Source organism: Polypterus senegalus, chromosome 12 (genome assembly GCF_016835505.1).
Source record: "Polypterus senegalus isolate Bchr_013 chromosome 12, ASM1683550v1, whole genome shotgun sequence".
NCBI classification, from domain to species: Eukaryota; Metazoa; Chordata; class Cladistia; order Polypteriformes; family Polypteridae; genus Polypterus; species Polypterus senegalus.
In genome coordinates, this window is record NC_053165.1 from 152,488,686 (window position 1) to 152,512,802 (window position 24,117).

Genomic DNA, 24,117 nt, shown 5'->3' on the forward strand with positions numbered 1-24,117 from the left:
CACATAATAAGATTTGGATTTTTTTAGATTTATTTGGATTTGATCTATCCATCCATTAGCCAACCCGCTATATTCTAACTACAGGGTCATAGGGGTCTGCTGGAGCCAATCCCAGGGCGTAAGGCAGGAAACAAACGCCGGGCACGATGCCAGCCCAACGCAGGGCGCACACACACTAGGGACAATTTAGATCACCAATGCACCTAACCTGCATGTCTTTGGACTGTGGGAGGAAACCGGAGTGCCCGGAGGAAACCCACGCAGACACGGGGAGAACATGCAAACTCCACGCAGGGAGGACCCAGGAAGTGAACCCGAGTCCCCTAACTGCAAGGCAGCAGTCCTACCCACTGTGCCACCATGCCACCCAGATAGATGTGAAAGGCAATATATAATAAATAATTAGATGTGAAAGGTACTATGTAATAAATAGATATGAAAGACACTATATAATAGATAGATAGATAGATAGATATGAAAGACACTATATAATAGATAGATAGATATGAAAGGCACTATATAGTAGATAGATAGATAGATTTGAAAGGCACTATATAGTAGATAAATAGATAGATATGAAAGACACTATATAATAGATAGATAGATAGATAGATAGATAGATAGATAGATAGATATGAAAGGCACTATATAATAGATAGATAGATAGATATGAAAGACACTATATAATAGATGGTGTAATAAGCGGAGACCAGAGACGTGGAAAGGTTTGGGGCAGCCACCCGTTTAATTTGGTTTCCCGGCTGCAAAAGTCTTTGAGGCATTTTAAACAGTTGTTACACAACAGAGTCCAAAACAGAACTGCCTGCCTAAGCAAAGGCAGTGAGCTTTATAGCACAGAGGACGGAAATGACGTCGTCCTCTGGGCCGGAACTGGAAGTGACATCATCATTGGGGCTGGAACCGGAAGTGATGTGTCCTTCCTGGAAATGGCGGCTCCTGGTGGGATTTCCCGGGTAAGACCTGCAGAGAACTCAGAAAGAGCGTCAGCGTACACCGGGCAGATGTATAAACAGTATTGTCTAAGCCCTTCAGCTGCTTCCCATGCACACGTGTGTGACAATGGATAGATAGATAGATGTGAAAGGCTCTATATAATAGATAGACAGTGTGGAAAAAGATGCCCAACACAAACAAGACACTGGAGTCGTGTGAAAATGAAACAAAAATTATTTTCTTCAGCTGTGAGGCACGTCTTTCCGGTGTCCCACAGACCCTGCACAGTCCCCAAAACACACAAAGAAAAACACCAAAATAAACTCTTCTTCTTCCACTCCTTCCAGGCAGCTTTGTCCTCCTCCTCCCACCTCTGGCGCTTAGGGTAGTGCCTGCTGGCTCCTCTTATAGCCCTATTGGAAGTGCTCCAGGTGATGATTCACCCAATTCAGGCTGCACTTCCAGGTGCAGACGGGCTCAGGAAGCCGTGCAGCTCCCCCCGGCAGTGGCCACGGAGCCCAATGGGGCTGAGCTCTGGTGATCCACGATTGTGACCCCAATGCAACCCAGGGGGATTTACGGGGGTTCGTAGTGTGCAGCCCATGTCTGCTCCCCCCATGTGCAGCCTATGTCGGAGTCAGTGCCAAAGGGGCGTCCCGGCCGTCTGCCACAATAGATAGGTATGAAAGGCACTAATTACCGTCAGCCTGTGCTGTCCTCAGTTCTGTAATTAATCATAAATATTTTAAGAAAGGTGCACTGCTAACATTAATGCTTCATTACATAGATTTCAACCCGTATACATACAAGTGTGTTTTACTTCTTTCTCTAGTAAGAAAATACTTTTTTGAATCTTGCCTTTTCAATAAATTCAGATGTAATTATCACTTTGACTTTATTTAAAGAAGCCATCCCTGAGACTGGGTTCAAATCCTGGGTTCCAATCTTGGTGCAGCTTTTGTCTTGGTAGGGTTAGCCTGTTCTCCCCATTGCTATGTGGCATTTTGTCTGGGTGGTGTGTTTTCCTTGTCATACCCCAAAGACCTCTGTGTCTGTGTGTCTGTGTGTGTGTTTGGTGGATCAGCACATCCCATCTATGCATGAATCGGTGTGTTCTGCTCATTTCTCAAGATCCCACCCCATTATTACTATTTACTTCTGTGTCCGTGCCCCGCTACGTGATTGACCAGAACACACACTCTACACGTGCGTATAACTCGCTTCCTGTTGCTCACAGGTCAGTCACAACAAAGCCGCCAGTGACACGGCTCACAGGATGAAGAGTGACCTGTTTTCTCCGTTTTGATGGGGGTTTTTTTTGTGCTGTACGCCGTTTTGTTCTCTACTTTGTCAAATTCTGCATGTGATTATTTTTTTAACAGCGCTCTTAGGCAACCTGTTGTAAGTCGCGCTATGCCAAATGAATTTTAATTGAAGTTTAGGAATAACCCATAGCCATCCCTTATGCAAAGCAGTCACAATTGACAGCTCCTTTGTTATTTCCTTGGTTGAGGTTTTTGCATCTGATGCCTTTTCTCCCCTTGGCAGTAGCAGACATTTCATATTGATTTGGTCTTAATTAATGTTCTTTATGCAACTTGACTACATGCATTTCCAGAGCATATCATTAAGCACAAGGTTTCTTTTTTGGCAGAAATACAAATTACAGGAGCGTGGATGTTAGTTTCTGGGAATCCTTTACAAGGACTAAGAGACTCGTCTCCCTCTGTCTCCCGATCGTTTGTTAAGGTGCCCAGCATTGGTTAACTTACTGTCTGTCAAAAGCCTCAAACACCCAACCTGCGTGGCCAGGGCACCTGAGAATTCTCACTTTGGACCCTCATTTAAAAGAATATGCCACCCAAAATGACACATTTTATTTATATTTCTTACCCCATGTAGTTTGAGTGACAACAAGGTGTCTGTAGTTTACTAAACTTAACTGCAGTTCTGTCAATTAGGCCTTCTTATCAAGACTCCAGCCATCACACACAGAACACATATTTTTAGGAAGTCACTGTGCACTGGAGAGATTCCAAAGGACTGGAAAATGGCAAATATCATCCCATTATATAAAAAGGGTGACAGGGCAGATCCAAGCAACTATAGGCCAGTAAGCTTAACAAGCATCACAGGAAAATTAATGGAAGGAATTATTAAGGATAAGATTAAGCAACACATGACAAGGACAGGAGTTATTAGGAACAGTCAGCATGGGTTCAGAAGAGGGAGGTCGTGTTTTACAAACATGTTGGAATTCTATGAGGAGGCAACAAAAGGATACGATCAAAGTGGAGCAGATGATGTTATTTATCTGGACTTTCAGAAAGCATTTGATAAGGTGCCACATGAGAGGTTGGGCATCAAGTTAAAAGAAGTGGGAGTTCAGGGTGATGTTTTTAGATGGGTGCAGAATTGGCTCAGACACAGGAAGCAGAGGGTGATGGTGCGAGGAACCTCATCAGAACTGGCCGATGTTAAGAGTGGTGTTCCACAGGGGTCAGTGCTAGGGCCGCTGCTATTTTTAATATATATAAATGATTTAGATAGGAATATAAGTAACAAGCTGGTTAAGTTTGCAGATGATACCAAGATAGGTGGATTAGCAGATAATTTGGAATCCGTTATATCATTACAGAAGGACTTGGATAGCATACAGGCTTGGGCAGATTTGTGGCAGATGAAATTTAATGTCAGTAAATGTAAAGTATTACACATAGGAAGTAAAAATATTAGGTTTGAATACACAATGGGCGGTCGGTCACCTTATGAGAAGGATTTAGGAGTCATAGTGGACTCCAAGCTATCAACTTCCAAACAGTGTTCAGAAGCCATTAAGAAGGCTAACAGCATGTTAGGATATATAGCGCCTTGATGTGTGGAGTACAAGTCACAGGAGGTGCTGCTCAACCTTTATAATGCACTGGTGAGGCCTCATCTTGAGTACTGTGTGCAATTTTGGTCTCCAGGCTACAAAAAGGACATAACAGCACTAGAAAAGGTCCAGAGAAGAGCGACTAGGCTGATTCCAGGTCTACAGGGGTTGAATTATGAGGAAAGATTAAAAGAGCTGAGCCTTTACAGTTTAAGCAAAAGAAGAGTAAGAGGTGACATGATTGAAGTGTTTAAAATTATGAAGGGAATTAGTACAGTGGATCGAGACTTGTATTTTAAAATGAGCTCATCAAGAACACGGGGACACAGTTGGAAACTTGTTAAGGGTAAATTTCGCACAAACATTAGGAAGTTTTTCTTTACACAAAGAACGATAGACACTTGGAATAAGCTACCAAGTAGTGTGGTAGACAGTAAGACGTTAGGGACTTTCAAAACTCGACTTGATGTTTTCTTGGAGGAAGCAAGTGGATAGGACTGGCGAGCTTTGTTGGGCTGAATGGCCTGTTCTCGTCTAGATTGTTCTAATTCTAATTCTATTTATCTACAACACTACTGTTCAATAAAATAAAGGAATTAGGGGGTTAAGCTGGGCCACATTGCAACTATGTTCATCAGAGACATTCCAGCATCACATGTTATTTGTATATTAATTCAGGTGAATTTGGAATTAATGGGAAATTCTAAAAATCTCTGCAGTGGGTTAATAAAGAATTAAAAAAGAAGCTGCAAAGGAAAAAACAGACGAATAAGGTGTAGAAGACAAATAACTCCAAAGTGAATTGTAGAGCTTATGAGAACATGAGGGGCAACCATTAAGAAGGATATCAGGAAGGCTCAATGACAGTTGGAGAGGAATATAGCAGATAAGGCGCAAGACGACCTTCTTCAGTATTTTAGTAGTAAAAGAACAGTCAAGAAGGAGGAGAAGTGCATCAAGAAAAGTAAAGAAGAATTAAAAGATACAGACAGCGAAATAGCACAAGCTGTAAACTTGAATTTTTCTGAGGTCTTCACGAGTGAGGAAGTGAATAACCTCCCAGCAGTAACAGGGACTACTAAGGAGTTCTGAGAATTTAGAAATTATAGAGGAAGAAGAGCTGCTCAGATCAAATAGGCTGAAATCAAACAAATCAACAGGACCAGCTCATCTGTACCCTCGAGTTCTTAAGGAGGCTGGCGAGTGCGGATATACACCCTTGACACACATTTTTAGGAAGTCACTGCACACTGGGGAGTCCTAAGGACTGGAAAATGGCAAATATACTGTTATATAAAAAGGGTGACCGGGCAGATCCAAGCATCTTCAGGCTAGTAAGCTTAACAATGATCACAGGAAAATGAATAGGATGAATTATGAAGGATAAGAATGAGCAACACCTGGCAAGAACAGGAGTTATTAGGAACAGTCAGCATTGGCTCAGACGAGGGAGGTCGTGTTTTACTAGCATGCTGGAATTCTATGAGGAGGCAACAAAAGGATACGATCAGACTGGAGCTCATGATTTATCTTGACTTTCAGAAAACATTTGATGTGGTGCCACATAAGAGGGTGGGCATCAAATTAAAAGAAGTGGGAGTTCAGGGTGTGGTGTGTACATAAGTGGAGAATTGGCTCAGACACAGGAAGCAGACAGTGATGGTGCAAGGTACTTTAGCAGAATTAGGTGACGTTAAGAGTGGTGACAGCGCTGGGGCTGCTGCTATTTTTAATATTTATAAATGATTTGGATAGGAACATAAATAACAAGCTGGATGATACCAAGATAGGTGGACTGGCAGATAATTTGGAATCCTTTAAATCATTACAGAAGGACTTGAAAAGTACACAGACTTGGGCAGATTTGTGGCAGATGAAATTTACTGGCGGTAAATGTAAAGAATTACGCATAGGAAGTAACAATGTGAGGTTTGAATACACAATGGGAGGTCTGAAAGTTGAGAGTACGCCTTATCAGAAGGTCTTAGGAGTCACAGTGGACTCTATATTATCACCTTCCAGACATCGTGCAGAAGCCATTAAGAAGGCTAACAGAATGTCAGGTTATATAGCGCCTTGATGTGTGGAGTACAAGTCACAGGAGGTTCTGCTCAAGCTTTATAACACACTGGTGAGGCCTCATCTGGAGTCCTGTGTAAAGGTTTGGTCTCCAGGCTACAAAAAGGACATAACAGCACAAGAAAAGGTCCAGAGAAGAGCAACGAGGCTGACTCCAGGGCTACAGGGGATGAGTTATGAGGAAAGATTAAAAGAGCTGAACCTTTGCAGGTGAAGAGGAGACCTGACTGAAGTGTTTAAAATGATGAAGAGAATTAATGCAGTGGATCAAGACAGTGACTTTAAAATGAGTTCATCAAGAACACGGGGACACAGTTCGAAACTTGTTAAGGGGAAATTTCACACAAACATTAGGAAGTTTTTCTTCACACAAAGAATGATAGTTTGGTGGACAGCAGGACTTTAGAGGCCTTCAAAACTCAACTTGATGCTATTTTAGAAGATTTATGTGGACAGGACTGGCGGGCTTTGTTGGACGGCATGGCCTGTCCACCAATGTGTTATAAAGCTTGAGCAGTGACTTGTATTCCACACATGAAGACGCTATATAATCTGGCATTCTGAAAACCTGGCATGTCCTTCTGCAGCTGTGTACTCAGGTGCTTTCCTGCTCCATACTGGACTTGAATGGCAGCAGTGATGGCCATAGTGCCTCCCAGTGCCATCATGAGCACTCGACTTGACGTTACTTTGGAGAAGTGAGGTAGACAGGATTGGTGACATTTCCCAGACCAGTCCTCATCACAATGTTTTTAATGTTCTAATGACAGACACCAACAGGTCTTGTCCTGCACACCACCTCCCTGATGGCTACAAAGGGCACTTTATCCCTCCATCTGCAGCAGCTCCATGAGTGGACTTCATTTTAATCTTTAGATAAACACTCTGCTAGCTTTGATTTCTCCCATTTCGCTTTTCCTCTCTGGCCTCTAATTATGTCTGTGCTTTACATTTTGGATAAGTATGCAATATTATTTTTGGTAACACAATATTCTTTTTTTTCTCCATCAAAAAGTAGAACTTTAACCACAACTAGGCTGTAGCCTCCTAAGCCCTAAAGTTGCTTTCTAGGCAGAAAGTAAGCTCCTCCATATGCAGTGCAGCACATTTGAATTTACATTTGACAGTTAGCAGAAAAGCAATCGACACAGTTGAAGGATGTGCCGTGTTTCTCCATTTCAAATATTGCTTTGTTGTGGATTCTTTAATTGTGATGATGGTGACCAATTCTAAGGGAGCTCATCCATCACTTTGTTTTCCTGAAGTCTGTTATTTCAGTGCAACTTTATAGGGGACTTGAGGCCATTCTGGCAGGCAGGAGGCGTCCCTGAACTGCCTGGCACCAGTCCATCACAGAACACTCCATCAGGGGCACTGGCCCAGTCTCAAGTAACCATTTAACCTTATCATTAAGTCCTTAGTAAATGAACGATCAGAATTTATGATGACAACCTACACGGGCATGGGGAGAACTTGCAACTCCACGCAGTCAGCAGTCAGGCTGGGACCTGGGGGGCTGGCAGGCATAGGCACAAAGAACTGAGCCACCCACCCTAAACGGCCAAGGGTGAAATTTGAGGATGTCTCCTTTGGGCTCTGGAGGGGTCCCACAGTATCACAGCAATGGGCATTGTTGTCATTTGTTCACTTTCTAAAGCCATTACATGCCAATGTAACATACATCCATCCATCATCCATCCATCCATTATCCAACCCACAGTATCCTAACTACAGCCATTCCCAGCCAACACAGGGTGGGAAACAAACCCCGGGCAGTGCGCCAGCCCACCGCAGGGTGCACACACACACACACACACACAATTTAGAATTGCCGATGCACCTAACCTGCATGTCTTTGAACTGTGGGAGGAAACCGGAAGACACTGACACAAACACGGGGAGAACATGCAAACTCCACGCAGGGGTGACCCTGGAAGCAAACCCAGGTCTCCTTACTGCGAGGCAGCAGCGCTACCCACTGCGCCACCATGCTGCCCGTAATATACATACGTAAGGTAATAAATATGAAAGGAGATTTGATTGGGTGAATCTTGCCAACTTTGAGAAGATGATTGTCTATTATATAGTGCCTTTAGCATCTATCTATCTATCTATCTATCTATCTATCTATCTATCTATCTATCTATCTATCTATCTATCTATCTATCTATTATATAGTGCCTTTCATATCTATCTATATATCTATCTATCTATTATATAGTGCCTATCTATCTATCTATCTATCTATCTATCTATCTATCTATCTATCTATCTATCTATCTATCTATCTATTATATAGTGCCTTTCACATCTATCTATCTATCTATCTATCTATCTATCTATCTATCTATCTATCTATCTATCTATCTATCTATCTATCTATCTATCTATCTATCTAGCTGGACCCCACGGCTTTGCCCAACACCCAGTCCATGTAAGCATTGAACAGAGTAGGAGCAGAAACACACCATTGACGATCCCCAGAATCAACTGAGAAGAATGCAGAGATTCTGCCTCCACTCTGCCCAGCACTCCCAATACCATTGCACAGGCCAGCTATTATATCCAGCACCCTTGAGGGGATCCTGTGAAGGAATTGTGAATAAAAATAGAAAGAAAAAAAAAACATTTCTTTGCACCCTGGACTGTCTTGCTGTGGTTGTGCCGGTGGCATCCCCTAGAGGTCACAGTGGCCATTGGGAGCCTCTCCTCTCCTGGTAACGTATAGCAGAAGGCAGGACCCACCCTGGTCTTTGCATCCACAGCAAGAATAACCAAACACTGAATACAAACAAAAATCGCCAGCAGAATGCCACATGTCAGCACCGTTAAGCGATAACGGATCCTAAATTCGGCCTTCTCTTTGTCCAAATCTCTGTTTGATGAAGCCAATCTGATACTCCATTTGCGTTCGTCTTGACACCTGCTATCAGAATCAACAAACATTTTTCAAGAAGCAAAACCTTTGCCTGAATGTGTCTATGACTTTCTCCTGTTGCTTGCTTGTCGTCCCGGGGATGTGCAGGTGACGCTGATTGGCGGTTTGAGTGGTGATTAATGCTAACGATGTCCGTGAGTTATAGTGAGATTGGGAGTGCACTGTGCCCAGACTTGGCAGCTGCCCTGAGCCCGCCGCTAATGGAATCGACTCCAGCTCCCTGCAGCCCTAGAATTAGATTAAGCAGGTCTGGCAAATGGATGAATATCATGAATTTTTATAATTTTTTTTTGTCTTTTATTTCTTTGACTGCTTCCTTTAACCTTACAAGATCCACATTGTAAAATCAATATGGAAAAAAAAAGAAGCAGCAGGTACCATCTGCACTGCAGAGAAAATGTACACTAAGTTATGCTCGGGGGGTCAGGCGTGGGTCACCTTTTTAATTGTGCCTGATGTATTGAGAAGCTGCTGTGTGCGCAGACTGATGGGATGATGTCATTCCCGTGGGCTTTCGCCTCAACTGCGTGTTCAGGCCTAAAAAAAATATATAAAATAATAAATAGAAAACAACCGGTGTGACAGCAGACACAACATAGAAAAGAAAAGCAGGAATCTCGATTTTAGGGAATAGAATATGGCGTTCCTAAATGGAAGGAGTAAAGGAATGTTCAGTTGTTCCTGTGTGTGTTGTCTTGCTTTGTGGGGTCTATGGTAACTCTGAAATACTCACACCGGCCACTTTATTAGGTACACCTGACCAACTGCTTGTTAGCACAAATGTCTAAACAGCCAATCACGCGGCAGCAACTCAACGCATTTTGGCCTGCAGACGTCGTCAAGACCACCTGCTGAAGTTCAAACTGAGCATCAGAATGGGGAAGAAGAAAGAGGACTGAAGTGACACTCAACGTGGCATGGCTGTTGGTGCCAGACTGGCCGGTCTGAGTATTTCAGAAATTGCTGATCTACTGGGATTTTCACACACAACCATCTTTAAGGTCTACAGATAGTGGTCTGACAAAGGGACAATATCAGTGAGAGGGAAGGCAAAAAGGCCTTGTTGATGCCACGGGTGAGAGGAGAATGGCCAGACTGGTCTGAGCTGATAGAAGACAACACTACCTCAAATAAGCACTCGTTATAACAGAGGTATGCAGAAGAGCATCTCTGAACACACATGTCAAGCTAGAAGCAGGTGGGCTACAGCAGCAGGAGACCACTCCGGGGGCCACTCCTGTCAGCTAAGAACAGGCAACTGAGGATACAATTCACATGGGCTCACCAACATTGGGCAATAGGAGAGTGGAAAAACGTCACCTGGTCTGATGAGTCTCGATTTCTGCAGTGACATTTGGATGGCAGGGTCAACAACATGAAAGCAGGGATCCATCCTGCCTTATATCAACGGTTCATGTTGGTGGTTGGGCTGTAATGGTGTGGGTGATATTTTCTTGGCACACTTTGGGCCCTTTAGTACCAACTGAACATCTTTTAAGTGCCACAGCCTACCTGAGTATTGTTGCTGACCATGTGTATCCCATAATGACCGCAGTGTGCCCATCTTCTGATGGCACCTTCCAGCAGGATAACACGCCATGTCACAAAGCACAAATCATCTCAACTGGTGTCTTGAACATGACGATGAGCTCACTGGACTCAAATGGCCTCCACAGTCACCAGATCTCAATCCACTAGAGCACCTTTGGGATGAGGCAGAACGGGAGATTCACATCATAAATCTGCAGCAACTGTGTGATGCTATCATGTCAATCAATATGGACCACAATCAGAGGAATGTTTCCAGCACCTTGTTGAATCTGTGATACACAGAATTACGGCAGGTCTGAAGGCAAAAGGGGGTCCAACCTTTAACTAGTAAGGTGTACCTAATAAAGTGGCCGGGAAGCGTATTTACTCATTTTGTTCAGTTTTTTAAGTTACGAATTGGAATCGTTTGCAAGTGAAAATGAAGGACCGGATGGTGACGACATTGAGGTGAGCCCAAAATATGATGCTGCCTCCGTCACTTTTCAGTTTACGCTAAATGCCCTTTTCAAGCCTTCTGAATGACATCCATACTAAAGAAAAAAGGAAATTAATTAGAAAAAAGGCGCTATATAAATAAAATGTACTAGCCAACCCGCGGCGTTACATACGCCGCATAATCAGGCCGGTTTTTAATGATTTTTAAGCTCAGGGAGAAAATTAACATTTGAAAAATTGGTAATGTAATAAATCGGCAAGAAAAGCAACATTATAACAATGCACAGAACGAACCAACACAGTAAAACAGTTTGCTATGGTGCACGCGGTCGTGCGTCGTAACCGAAAACTCGGTTTTTAAAGACTGCTTACTTCATTGTGTTTTAACCTCAATCAATCAATCAATCAATCAATCAATCAATCAATCAATCAACATTTATTTATATAGCACATATTCATACAAAAAAATGTAGCTCAAAGTGCTTTACAAAGTGAAGAATACAAAAATAGAAGACACAATAAAAAATAAACATAAGTCAACATTAATTAACATAAATTAAGTAAGGTCCGATGGCCAGGGTGGACAGAAAAAACAAAAAATAAATAAAATCTGTAGGGATTCCAGACCAAGAGACCGCCCAGTTGTAAAGGATTGTTTTGAGGATACCATGGGATACCCCTCGCAAACCGTTTAACACGCTGCATATGGCGATTCACCTCCGCGAGAAACATGCCTCTATGAACAGTCAACATGGCTCGGAGGAGCATGGAGTTGGTGGGCGTGGCTCCTTCTGCGTGCGCCATAGGTGTCTTACTTGTCGGCGGCTCAGTAAGTCCACGCCCCTTCCGGCGTGCTTTCCATGGTTGTCTTGCCTTAGTGAATTATATACAGGTATATAGATCTTCTTCTTCTTTCGGCTGCACCTGTTAGGGTATTATTATTATTATTGTTATTTGAAAAGGTTGTGTTCATAAGTTCCTGATTTTCCCAATATGGCCGCTTTTTAATTTCGGTGCCAGAAAACCTTTCCATTCTTTTTAGGCGACACGTAAATTATAAAGGTTTTTGGGGCGCCTTGCAGTGATCCCCGTACAAATGAAATGAATTATATAAAAAAATATTTTTAAGTAAAATGGTTTTATTTACTTTAGTTATAAATGCACTAAAAAGCAAAAAATAAACTTTTCTTTAACCACAGTTATCATGGTTTCATGTGACTAAGTAAAATCGTGGGGCGCACCCCAATCATCCCACATCCGCACTCATTCAGAATATTTATTTAAAAGTTACACTTCATCGCGGACCTCTTATCACACATCCCCCCCAAACTGTGCATTAAAAGCATAAGAATTTTAAAATGACAATAAATAAACAGTCCAGAAAAAAAGTTCAGAATTCTGAACAGACCTCCTCAGGCTTGATTGGGTGGGTTTCTAAAATAATCAGGCAGCTGTCCCACTTGCTATTCTTTCTTCAGCTCTTTGTGCCTCACTGCCACTGGCTTATCCCACCGCTGACACCATTTGTGACAGTTCCATGGGAGCGTCGAGCCTGTGTGTGAATCACGGACTCCTCCTTGAGCAGCACGCTGCCTGTCAAAGGTGTAAAAGTCTCACATCTGCATCATTCGTTAAGTTGATAAAACTCTGTAGGTTTGTACTTTTGTGGAAGAAGCGTAACATTCGTCTCTGACAATCATTTCCCATGACTCCTTCAAAGACAACCTGTAAACATAAACACCGTTGACACACTTCAACGGCTGATGGGTTCTGTGACGTGAGACGAGGCTCCTTCATGATTGCTTTCTCTCCCCACTTCAGTTTTCCACAGTCGAATGATGAGAGTTCATGAGACGAAGCCGCTGTAGACGCCGGATGGCTTCAGAACATCTTCATTAGCTGCCAGAATGACACTCTTGAAGGACACCGTCACACTTCTGCATTATGAAGCGGAGCTTCGATTTATCCCCCCTTGCTCAGATGCAACCTAACCCTAACCCTAACCCTAACTTTCTACATCCAACGAGAGACTCTTAACATCTGAAGTGACCTGTGGTTACCGCATACTCCTGAGTACCCACACGCACGGCCACGCTGGTGGACCTAAAGTCACACATTTAGCTCGAAATTCAGACCGAGGGGCTCTGCCGCTTGAGAACGAGCTTCAGCGTTCAGGCTACATGTGACAGTGCATGCACACTCTCGGTGACAATTCCGCTGGCTTTCCTGCACAGTTTGGCATCAATAAGAATTCTTAATTACCCTTTGGACTGTGGTGATTCGGCTCACAGCAGGCACTCCATTGCCTACTCCTGCTTTTAAAGAGGCTCCATTCATCTTCAATGGATTAATATAATGCAGGAAGGCATAATGAGTAAAGCACAGCAGGCAGCGGCCTAACAGATACACCTTCACTGCACAATGCTCATATTTTCCAATTAGTGGACCATTTCTGTGAGCCTGAAATTCAGCAGATACATGCGATATGAATATGTACATGGGTGGCATATGTGTATTTGTAAAAGTACAGCTTTATATCTGTGCGTCTCTGACCGCTGCCGCAGGGGGAACGTGGTGGCCTTTTAGAAACCCCCTCTTAAACAGTTTTTAACTCTTACAGCTCCTCATGCTGGTTTGTCGTGCGGGGGCTTCGAACATTTGAAAGACCGAGCAGCAGCCATCCTGAGCTCTCCCTCTCCTGTCTCTCTTCCCCCAGACTCCCTCTGCTCTGGCTGCTGCCTCCAAGCCCTCTGTACCCCCTTGATGAAGAAGACTTTATGTTCTTTTGAGCACGAGTCAGGGCCGATGCGTCAAGTTTGACAGCTGTTCCCTGTGAGGCATCTGAAAGAGACTTATATTTGTATCTGCCAGAACAGCAATAACATTTCTGCTCCTTGGAAAACCTTCTGTACTCTTCTGTGCAAGTTTGTGACCCCAGATTGACATGATATAGTGACTCGCGGACAAATTGTGAGGGAGCCAGAAAAATAGTTGGGGCATCCACTGGGGTCCCCCATTTAATTTGCAGGCGTCCAGCCACAGAAATAAACACAAGTCACTCATTCCTTTAGATAACAGCGTACATCTTAGCTGGTCAGGCACTTACTCACCACACAAAGGAACAGGCTTCTTGTCAGTGGGAGCTCCGTCTCCATTGCCAGGGGTTTCAGAATGAGCTGCCATCTTCCGGGGGACCACTCTTGGGGCTGAAGGTGGGCGCTAAAAGTCTTCCTGGGGCCACCTCTTGTAACTGTGGGTGAAAGAGAAGACAGTGTTGTCAACAGCGCCCTCTGTCATCGCAGGGTGGTGCCACTTACCTTATCAAAAGCAGGAAGGAGATGCCCAGATTCACATGGGTGACTGGTATATACAGTATATATGTAATATACTAGCTGTCCCACATGGCTCTGCCCACGTAGTAGTGAAACAGGATAAAATTTTTAATACGAATAAAAAAAAATGTAATTTGTATTGAGAAGAATTTATCTTGATAGCTTTTGTATCTGAGGACCTCTTGGTATACAATATTTTTGGTTTTGCTATCGGGGCAAGGACATATAGGTTTCTTGGGGAACTAACCCTGGAGAAAGCGACGTTAAGCTGACCATGCAAGAAGCCTGGTGGGCTAAGATCAAGCCGGCCAACCTGGGTGTCTGTCCCTGGGCCTTGGTCATTGACATTGCAAAGCAAAGCTTCACCGGGAACTGTAATCTCTTGAATTGGAAGGGCCGTCGCCATTAAAACCCTCTCGCCAATGCCACATCAGACCGGTTTGAACGGAGGCTGGCGCATGAATGAGGAGGGCCCTGTCCACTTCTCCTCGGTCCGAATACGAGGGGGGTACCCAAAAATAACCGGAACTGAAAAAAAAAATCATTTTAATCATTTTTATTTACTGAAACTTTAGTCTCCTTCAAAGTCCTCTCCATGTGAATGAATGCACTTGTCCCAACAGTTTTCCCACTTGTGGAAACATTTGTGGAATCTCTGAAGAGGAACGTTGTCTAAGGCCTGCGGCAATTTTTCTTTGACTCCTCCATGGTACAAAAACGCTTTCCTTTGAGTTCTTTTTTCATATGCAGGAACAAGAAAAAGTTGCACAGAGCAAAGATCAGGCGAGTAGGGAAGGTGGCAAGAACTCCAAGACACACAAGTCAATTCAAAAATCCCTTCAGTGGTCCAACGACGATCTTCGTAAATTGCATTGCGAAGTTTTTCAAGATTTTCATTATTCCTAATTGTGGAAGGTCGGCCAGATCTTGGTTAGTCTTCAAGTGACATTTCCCCTCGTTTGAAAGCTGAAACCACTCGTAGACCTGAGTTTTACTTAAAGCTTCTTCTTTAAAAGCAGTTTCAAGCATCGCTACAGTTTCAGCAGCTGTTTTCCCTAAAAGAGAAAACAAAATGTAATGCAGACTCGCTGTTCTTTATGATCACCCATCACAAAAATCGCAGAACACATCTAATAAGCACCAAGAAAAAACAATACAGAATGACGTACGAACAGTACAGAGAAACGCCACTAGGCAGACTGCCATAGAATACTCTTAAGTATGCTACAACTAGCGGGGAAATTCGCAACTAAATTGAGATTGTGCAGCAGGTACAGATTCCAGTTGTTTTTGGGTACCCCCTTGTAAATCACTGCCGTAAGCAAAGTGTTGTACTTAGCGCAATGAGAGAAGTCGCAAAATCAACCGAAATTATAGAAACAAACCCGACCTAAATCCGTTAAGTAGTTCTCTCGTGAAAAGTGGACAGACAGATGTTAGATTTTATATATAGAGAGAGATATATTGATAAATATCAGTTTTGTTTTCACTCTGTCCTTTGCTACCACCTCTGGGGGGGGTCCAGATTGTTTCCCATAACCAAGCCTGCCCTTTGAATTAGCTTGTTCATTTGGTGGGCCTTTCTTGAAGTGACATTAATGGCCCAGCACACCACACTGGCTGTCACTTCCCACATTAAAGGAGCGCAGTTCAGTTTCCTAATGAAAGAGCTTGGTCTGGCCTTTCTCCTCTAGTTCTTCTGTGTTCCAAGACCCATCCAACTTATCACTGATGTGGACCGCCAAGTATCTGTAGGAGTGGACCACCTCCTCATCCACTCCTTGAACTGTGACAAGACACGGAGGCTTTTTGGTGCAGTGAAAGTCAATAAGCACTTTATTGGTTTTGCTGATGTTAAGTTTCAGACATTTCTCTTTGGACCAAGAAACCATTTCCACCTGACCCCTTAACTTGGTCTCATCCCCCCTTATCATTCACCCCCCATAAGTGCAGAATCACCTGAGAATTTCTACAGGTGACCTGACCTGCTGTCATAGTTATAGTCGGAGGTGTACAAAGTGAACACAAAAGCAGACAGTCCTGTCCGTTTTGCTGCTTCAGGGTTGCTCACACAGTCCTTGATTCTCACAAGCTGTGGTCTGCCTGACAGATGGTCTAAAATCCAGGACTCCACAGGCTCACCCACCTGCATAACTCTGAACTGACCCCTCTGGATGGTTTTGGTATGGTATATGATATTATCAAATCCTCAGTGTCAGCCCCAGTGACTTCAGTGACATGTTTAGTAACCTCTGGACTCTTTCTTATATTTTGGTCATCTCAGACTGCTAAACCAGGCAATGAAGCTGAAAGTGATGACAGGCCTGATCAGACTGCAATAACAGGATGACGTGAGGTCGTCCTCCACTTCAAACAGTCTGACTTCACAGAGTGCCGAATGCATTTTGTTTGTATTTGTATTCCAGTTAAGATTGTTATCTAGGACAGTCCCTAAGGTGTGTCTTTTCAGTCATTGTTTCGACATCCTCCTCCTCCCCGGGACAATGATGGGTGAACATCCGTTGCTTAACACTAGAATTACCAGAGCCTACGAAAAAACTTAAAATCTTGAATGTTATTTATTTGGATTTAGTTACTTATTTCCTACAGGCAAAAGTCACATGTATAGCACGTCTTTATGTGAAAACAGCAGGGTCAGATTTGGGCGAGGTAGGATCGTGAGCGCGACTGAGAGAATGAAACTGAATAAAACAAAGCTAACCTTTACAAATATCATACATTTACACCGGCTGTTACAGACTGAAATCAAATGTATGTTTTTATTCTGAAATAGTAGGAATAAAAGCAGCTCACTTCTCAAAACGGACTCGTCCGGGATCAAACCTGTGAAGTTTCGATTACCAGTTGTAAAAAAATAGAAGCAAACAGCGTAAAGGTTTGGGGTTTTCCGGCCCCGTATATTGCAGACAATCCACAATAATCTCAAAAAGAAAGCAGGTCAAAATGTAAACAAAACAGTTCATATGCGCGACGCCCTTCAGAGGCGTCGGCGGCCATTTTATAGAGGAGGAGCCGGACGTGGAGGAATGCTGGGAAGGAACCGTGAGGGAGGATGGGACTGCTGACGTCAGGAAAGATGGCGGAGGATGGGACTGCTGACGTCAGGAAAGATGGCGGAGGAAGGGCGGAAGTGGACGTACTGCGGGAAGGCTATGATGGCGGAGTGTCTCTTTTCCTGGAAGACAAAGGAGAAAGGCTAGTACCCCGCCACTCCCTGCCGGCAAACATCTTTCGAAGCGGTTCAAGGTCCGTCCGCGGCCTCCTACTCGCGCATGCGTGACACAGTCCAGAGTTGATACCGTTGCACCACCGAAGCAGTCGTGGCAAATGTGTCTTAATGTGGCACCCTTACGCGTGTTGTTTTTCTGCAGTTATATTTTTGAGTATAAGTGCACTTGTTCTGTTATATTTGTACCTTTTGTGAAAGTGTTTCTTTGATATTTGGACTTCAGGCTACATTTTGTCAATTATTACTAAAACATGAAAAACGTTTCTTTTTTAACGATGTGTACATAGATTGTTGTAGACACGGAACACACATGAAATGCAAGTGTTCCAAGTAACGATATAGTATTTATAAAAGGTGTGATTTTGCTTGACTTCTCACTCTATACAACTCTAAGCAACTGACATGCAGGTAAACAGACTTGAGCTGAGAAAACTGTGCGCTGGTGGGGGATGTGATAGCAGGCTGCTTGCTGTTTGCTGCTTATCAACACATTTACAGGACAAAAGACGCTGATAGAGAGGTGAGAAGCGATTTAAGGTGGGATGGATCTACGAGTTTTTTCGTAAGCTCTGGTCATTCAAGTGTTAAAGTCAAATGTCATTTCTTTGGTCTTTTTGACACTTTTATTGCACCAGCTGACCAAACAGTCCACTTGAGTTCATCCTCTGCAGATTTGTGTCCTATTGGCGTACTTGATAAGGGGGTAGTAGTGATTGTTAGGTCTAAGGCCTCTTGTGTAGAGAGTAAAAAGTACTGGTGATAAGAAACATCGCTGAGAACTTCCTGTGTTTAAAGGAATGACTTGTGAATAAAGTGTCCTGCACTTTGACTGTCTGTGAATGACTGTAAAGAAAGAGATGGGTGGCTTGTTGGCTGAGGTCTCCAGGACTGTGGCCATGTCTGACTTTGTCTGTTCTAACTGACCATGGACTCTCCTCCCTCCAAAGAGGTTAATCTTCTCCAAAGACCAGGCTGAATGGAGTTTTTGGGTAGCACTTTAGTTTAGGTACTGCAAAAACACATCTATTGCTGCAGCAGAGTGCGTCAGGCACCCCTTCTGATTCCGCACTTCAGTTCTTATCCCCTCTAATTAATCAAACCGGCATTATAGATCATCTACTGCGTATCAGGGTACAGTGGCAGACTTGACCATCCTGACTTGAGATTTGACTCGAGACTTTCCCATCTTGATTTGAAATGTGACTTGGGACTTTCTTATCTTGATTTGAGATTTGACTTGAGACATAACTTGACACTTGACCATCTTGACTCAAGATTTGGGTATAAAAACTTGAGACTTACCTGTTACTTGAAAAACAATGACTTGCTTCCCACCTCTGCTGCCTACCCCTGTCCTTTACTCCTGTTCTTGTTTTCTTTTTCCATTATTTGTTTCCAGGCTTGCGAATCCTCTTCATGATTTATGAACATTTTGCTGATTACATTTAATGCTACCAAAAAAGTAACGTTCATTACAGACTCTCTCACAACAGAGATTGAGGCTCCCCTTGAGGGTTTGTGTTGTAGTGTGTCAATGCTAGGCTTCAAGTTGGGGGGGAGAGGGGAGATGGGGGGGGGTCCGACTTGTTGTTGCAGTGAGTGCCTTTGTACGGTAAGTGGACAACCTCAGGTGGCCCTCTCCCTGTTCGGGGGCCCCAAGCAATCGCCTGTCCAGTCACTACACCTCTGTCCGTGTCTTTACGTATTTTAACTCCACATTAAGTAATTTGTCAAAGTCATACTTGCATTTTACCTGAGAACACAGTTTATGAATCTCGGTGTCAGTACCCTAAGGCCTTCTGCCTTTGACCACCGCCCAGGTCACATCACACCCGGCCCCACTTCCTCCCAAAGGTGGAGGGCAGTCTCAGTTTGTGATTTTGGGCTGTGCTCGACTGGGCCACCTGGCAGGCCTGGCTCCATACCCCATACCGGGTGGGGTTACTCATTTTAAATGTGCGCTGTTTGTCTGAACCCTGATCTGGGACCAGTTTGACTTAGGGGTCCCTACAAGGAGCTTCTGCCCCAGACAACCTAGCTCCCAGGGTCACAAGGGTACAGGGACCTCTCTGCCATGATAAGGTGGTGATTTCCGGAGAGGTACTCTCGCCTTCGGGGTCTTGTTTACGAGTGAGGGGAGAAGGAATGTTGAGATCGACAGATGGATGGGGCAGAGAGCGCACTCTCTATACCAGTCTGCGTTGGTACAGAAGTCAATGTACCAGTTGGTCTACCGACCCTCACCTATGGTAATGAGCTTTGGGTGATGACTGAAAGAATGAGATTGTGGGTACAAGCGGCCAAAATGAGCTTTCTCAGTAGGGTAGCTGGCCTCTCCCTTAGAGTTAGGGTGGGAAGCACAAACATCCGGATGAGGCTCATACTAAAGCCAAGGACCCTCCGCATCGAGGGGAGCCAACTGAGGTGGTTTGGGCCTCCCAGCTAGAGGGAGATCCCGAGGAAGACCTGGGAACACCTTAGGATCCCACATTATGAATTGGATAGTGTGGCTAGAGAAGGGACATGTGGGCCTCACTGCTAGGACTGTTGCCCCCCCCACCGTGACGTGGCATCACACAAATGATGGAAAATGAATGAATGAGTGCATTTTACCTGAGAACTTGTCGCAGTAGTCTGCACACACACTCAGTGAAGGGCTCTGTACAAAAATCAACTGAATTTAATTGAACTGAAGATCCGTTAAGCTGCATATCCAAATCCATTATTTAAACATGTGCAGCCAAATCAGACCCACTTTTGTATTTAAAAAATGTTTTTCTATTAAGCTGGCATATACCCAATAAAGCTCTTTAACTGAGATAAGCTAATATTCGTGCCTTTTGGACACATGTGTGTGTGCCTACCTACGAAAAGCCATTTGCAGAATAACAATGAAAGATCAGATATAATAACTTAAAGTCCAATTAAAGATGTCTGGCAGTAGTAATGGTGGGCTTGATGAGATATGGCTGGCCTGGAAACCTTGCATAGATATCATCAACCTCTCGGATTCATGTACTAATGTTTCCTTTCTTTCTTTCTTTCTTTCTTTCTTTCTTTCTTTCTTTCTTTCTTTCTTTCTTTTGCTCTCTTTACAGGATCACAAATGAACCGTGAACGTCAACAATAATTTGTCGCAATTCCTCACATCGCCAGCTGGTGAAGATTATTGCTGTTGAACCCCCATGGTAAGGGAAAGCGTTTTTTTCAAGTGTGTAACTGTAAATAGTTAAACTGGGGTGCAAATTCAGTTCCTGTTACAATGAGGTGGTCCATAGCAAGTGGAAGATTTGTAACAGAGGTAAGCCCATGCTAGAGAACACGTTAGGGGTGCAGCTCTGCTGTGTTTTGGGTGGCACGGTGGCGCAGTGGTCACACTGCTACTCCACAGTACGGAGACCAGGGTTCACATTGCGGGTCCTCCCTGCGGGGAGTTTGCATGTTCTTACCCCGTGTCTGTGGGGTTTTCCTCCCACAGTCCATAGATATGCAGGCTAGGTGGATTGGTGATACTGAATTGGCCCGTGTGTGTGGTTGGGTTGTGAAGTGTGTGTGTGTGTGCGCTTCCTGCGAAGGACTTGTTCCTCCCTTTATAATAATAATAATAATAATAATAATAATAATAATAATAATAATAATAATTCTTTCCATTTATATAGTGTCTTTCTCACTTCTCAAGGTACCTCAGTGAGTGGGGAGCCACTTCATCCTTGTGTAGCACCCACCTGGATGTTGCGACAGCAGCCATTTTTGTTTCCGGCATGCTCAGCACACATTAGATATTAGGTAGGTGAGAGATAGTTAGCCAATTAGAAACAGAGTATGATTAGGGGGCCAGAATGTCTAGGCGGCCATGGTGGCAATTTAGCCAGGACATTGAGATACACCCTACACTTTAGGAAAGATGCCCCCCGATCTTTTATAACCATAAAGAGTCAGGACCTCAGTTTTATGTCTCATCCGAAGGATGGTGCCATTTTTACAGCACGGTGTCCCCATCACTGCACTGGAGCATCAGGATCCCCATACTGACCACAGGATAAGCACCCCCTGCTGGCCTTACCAACACCTCTCTCCCACCAGCAACCCAAGCTTTCCGTCCAAGTAAGGGCCAGGCCTGAACAGGCTTAGCTGCAGGTGGATGACCTCGTTTGAAGTGCAGGTAGGTGGTGTGCACTGTGCTAGCTCCAGCAGACCCGTTCGACCCTCCCTGTTGCAGTGGTTTAGAAAATGACCAGACGTTTGCTGTATTTGTATTGTATGTTTCAGTAGCTGTGGTAGTGATGGCGTAAAGTATGATGAAGACTTGAGTAATACACTCATGGAAGTCTTCGTGTTATGGTCAAGGCAGGATTTCTTCCCATGCTTCATGTTTAAAGTGCTTCTGTTTGTCTTGTAACGGCCGGCAACTACACCGTCAAGACCTGTGGCCTCACAACCTGAGGTGCGTTAGACTTAGACAAGCCGTACTTCTTCCAAGTACTTCCCTAATCAGCGATCAAATAGGCAAAAAAGGTAAACAGTAAGTAAGTTAATAAAATGAATATATCTCTCTGTTATACAAGAAATCCTGCGGAGAGACGTGACTTTTTGGAAGATTTATTCAAGTCCTGCCCTCTTCTCAACCATTTATTGTTAACGGCCTACGCCCGCGGTCCTCTCACCTCTCATTTGTGTGAATGCTTTAGTCAGACACAGTTCCTGCGCTCTCAGCTCTTGTAAATTTTTAAGTTTTACTCACTTTTAAGTTCCCAATTAAAGAAGACGTATTATGTCCAAATCTTGTTGAAGACTTTCATCCCGAAGGGATATCAACAGTAAAAATGAGTACATAGACAATCCTAGCACCGAGAAATGATGAAGTCAAACGAATTAACGGCAAAATTGTCGATTGGTTACACAGCATATTGGTTAAATGCGTATCAATAGACTCTGCTGAAACAGTTGGTGGTGATGGTGTGGAACATGAAAACATCAGCTTACAACATCACGAATAATATCTACAACCGTTAATGCTGTCCAGTCTTCCTCCGCACGAATTACTGTTGAAAGAAGGATGTATTCAAGAAAGGTAATGTAGTACATCTTCAGGGGACAACATTAGACAACAGAGGAGATCTTAATATGCCTTTTGTATTAAAACGTTAACAGTTTCCTCTTAGAATATCTTTTGCAAAGACAATTTACAAATCTCAGAGACAAACATTAAAAAAAAAGTTATATTTAATAGAGAGAAAAAAAAAAATTCACTCACGGGCAGTTATATGTTGCCTTGTCAAGATGAAAGTCCAAAACACAGAATCACAATTCAATGCGATATTTACGAAAAAAAGTTTTTACTGAAGTTTTACATTAAAAGCATAAGTTAAAAAAGTTTTTGCATGTTAATTTCAAAGTCAAACAGAACGAAATCGTATTACGCAACAAATAACTCTAACGCAACATGAAACATAATTATCTTTCAATTTGATACGTTGTACTACTTTTTACTATGGATAATTACTCGCTGTAATGTAAAATAGTTCTATTATGTATATGTAACAATTCCCATGAAAATAAAAATCTGTTTAAATTGTACATCTGTATCCCCATACGCGAGCGGCTGAACCGCAAAGAGGCTAGTGGGTAGCACAGGCTTGGGGGTTGGCAAGCGAAGTGAGCAGGGGGCAAAGCCCCCTAGTATATTAATGAAGAAGAAATGAAACAAAATGCCCAACGGTATAAATATCTCACCTCTCCCCTCCACTAACACCCACAACCCCACAAGTGAACGGTAGTTAGTATTATAATAAATGGTGCAGCACTAAAGATACAATGCAAACCCTCCCTTGTCCCTCCACTGAACATAAAACAGATGTGACGCACACAAAACACATATCACACGTAAAGAGAATGATTAATGATAATGAACTGGTTAGAAACCGTCCAGTGGTAGCTGCGATATGGAAGCGCTTGATTGTTCACTCCTTTGCCGAAATAAAAAAGAAATGGTCTGATGGTCCTTGGTGTGTCCTGATACTACTGGACCCCGGGGTTTTGTGAGAATGGCGAGATCGTTACAGGTCCGCCATTGAGAGCTGTGGATACTGTAGGTACGTGACAACCTTGATCAGCGTTTCTCTGGTCTCTTTTTTCCTTCTCCTTCTCACCTCCTTCTTTTCCTATTTACCTCCTCTCGTTTAAATAGGAAGTTACCTGGAGAGACTTGATATGTGGACAGGAAAATTACCTTGAGGGGTCACGGTCCTGCAGCATTCTGCTTTCCCCTTTGTTTCCAGTGGGGACAACATTTACACAGGTGCACCACTGACTACATAAACGGGACAATGCTACAAAAGGAGTGACTCGGCACAATACACATTAAGATGTCCCCATTCATGTCTTCTTTGTTCACTTTTTGTTATCACTCTTTGTTCTCAGTTGTTTTTAGGTGCATTTCCATATAATGTGAGAAGCACCTATTGCAATAGCCACATCTGTCCACATGAAACAATCCGTCTGCTGTTGTTACTCACTTGGCTATGCCTTATTTGCAGAACTGATATTTTGTCTGATATTTTGCATAAAGACCCGCCCCTTCATTTAGTGACATGTTCTAAAGGACACACACATCTTTGAAGAGTAGAATTAAACAGTTGAAGACTTTTTGTGATTTTTTGTTACACTTCGCACACCTTACATCAGACGAGTGTCCTCTTCTTTG

The 24,117-nt window shown here is 43.4% G+C and overlaps 1 protein-coding gene across 6 annotated transcripts in view; it reads left to right on the plus strand.

Moving 5' to 3' along the window:
- Nucleotides 1–24,117, plus strand: part of sema6dl (sema domain, transmembrane domain (TM), and cytoplasmic domain, (semaphorin) 6D, like) — a 476,052-nt gene that overhangs the window by 166,546 nt on the left and 285,389 nt on the right. For all 6 annotated transcript variants that reach the window (XM_039770332.1, XM_039770338.1, XM_039770333.1 and 3 more), the window contains one exon: nt 20,513–20,602. The gene's annotated coding sequence lies outside the window, so the exon portion shown is untranslated. The remainder of the gene's footprint in view (nt 1–20,512; nt 20,603–24,117) is intronic.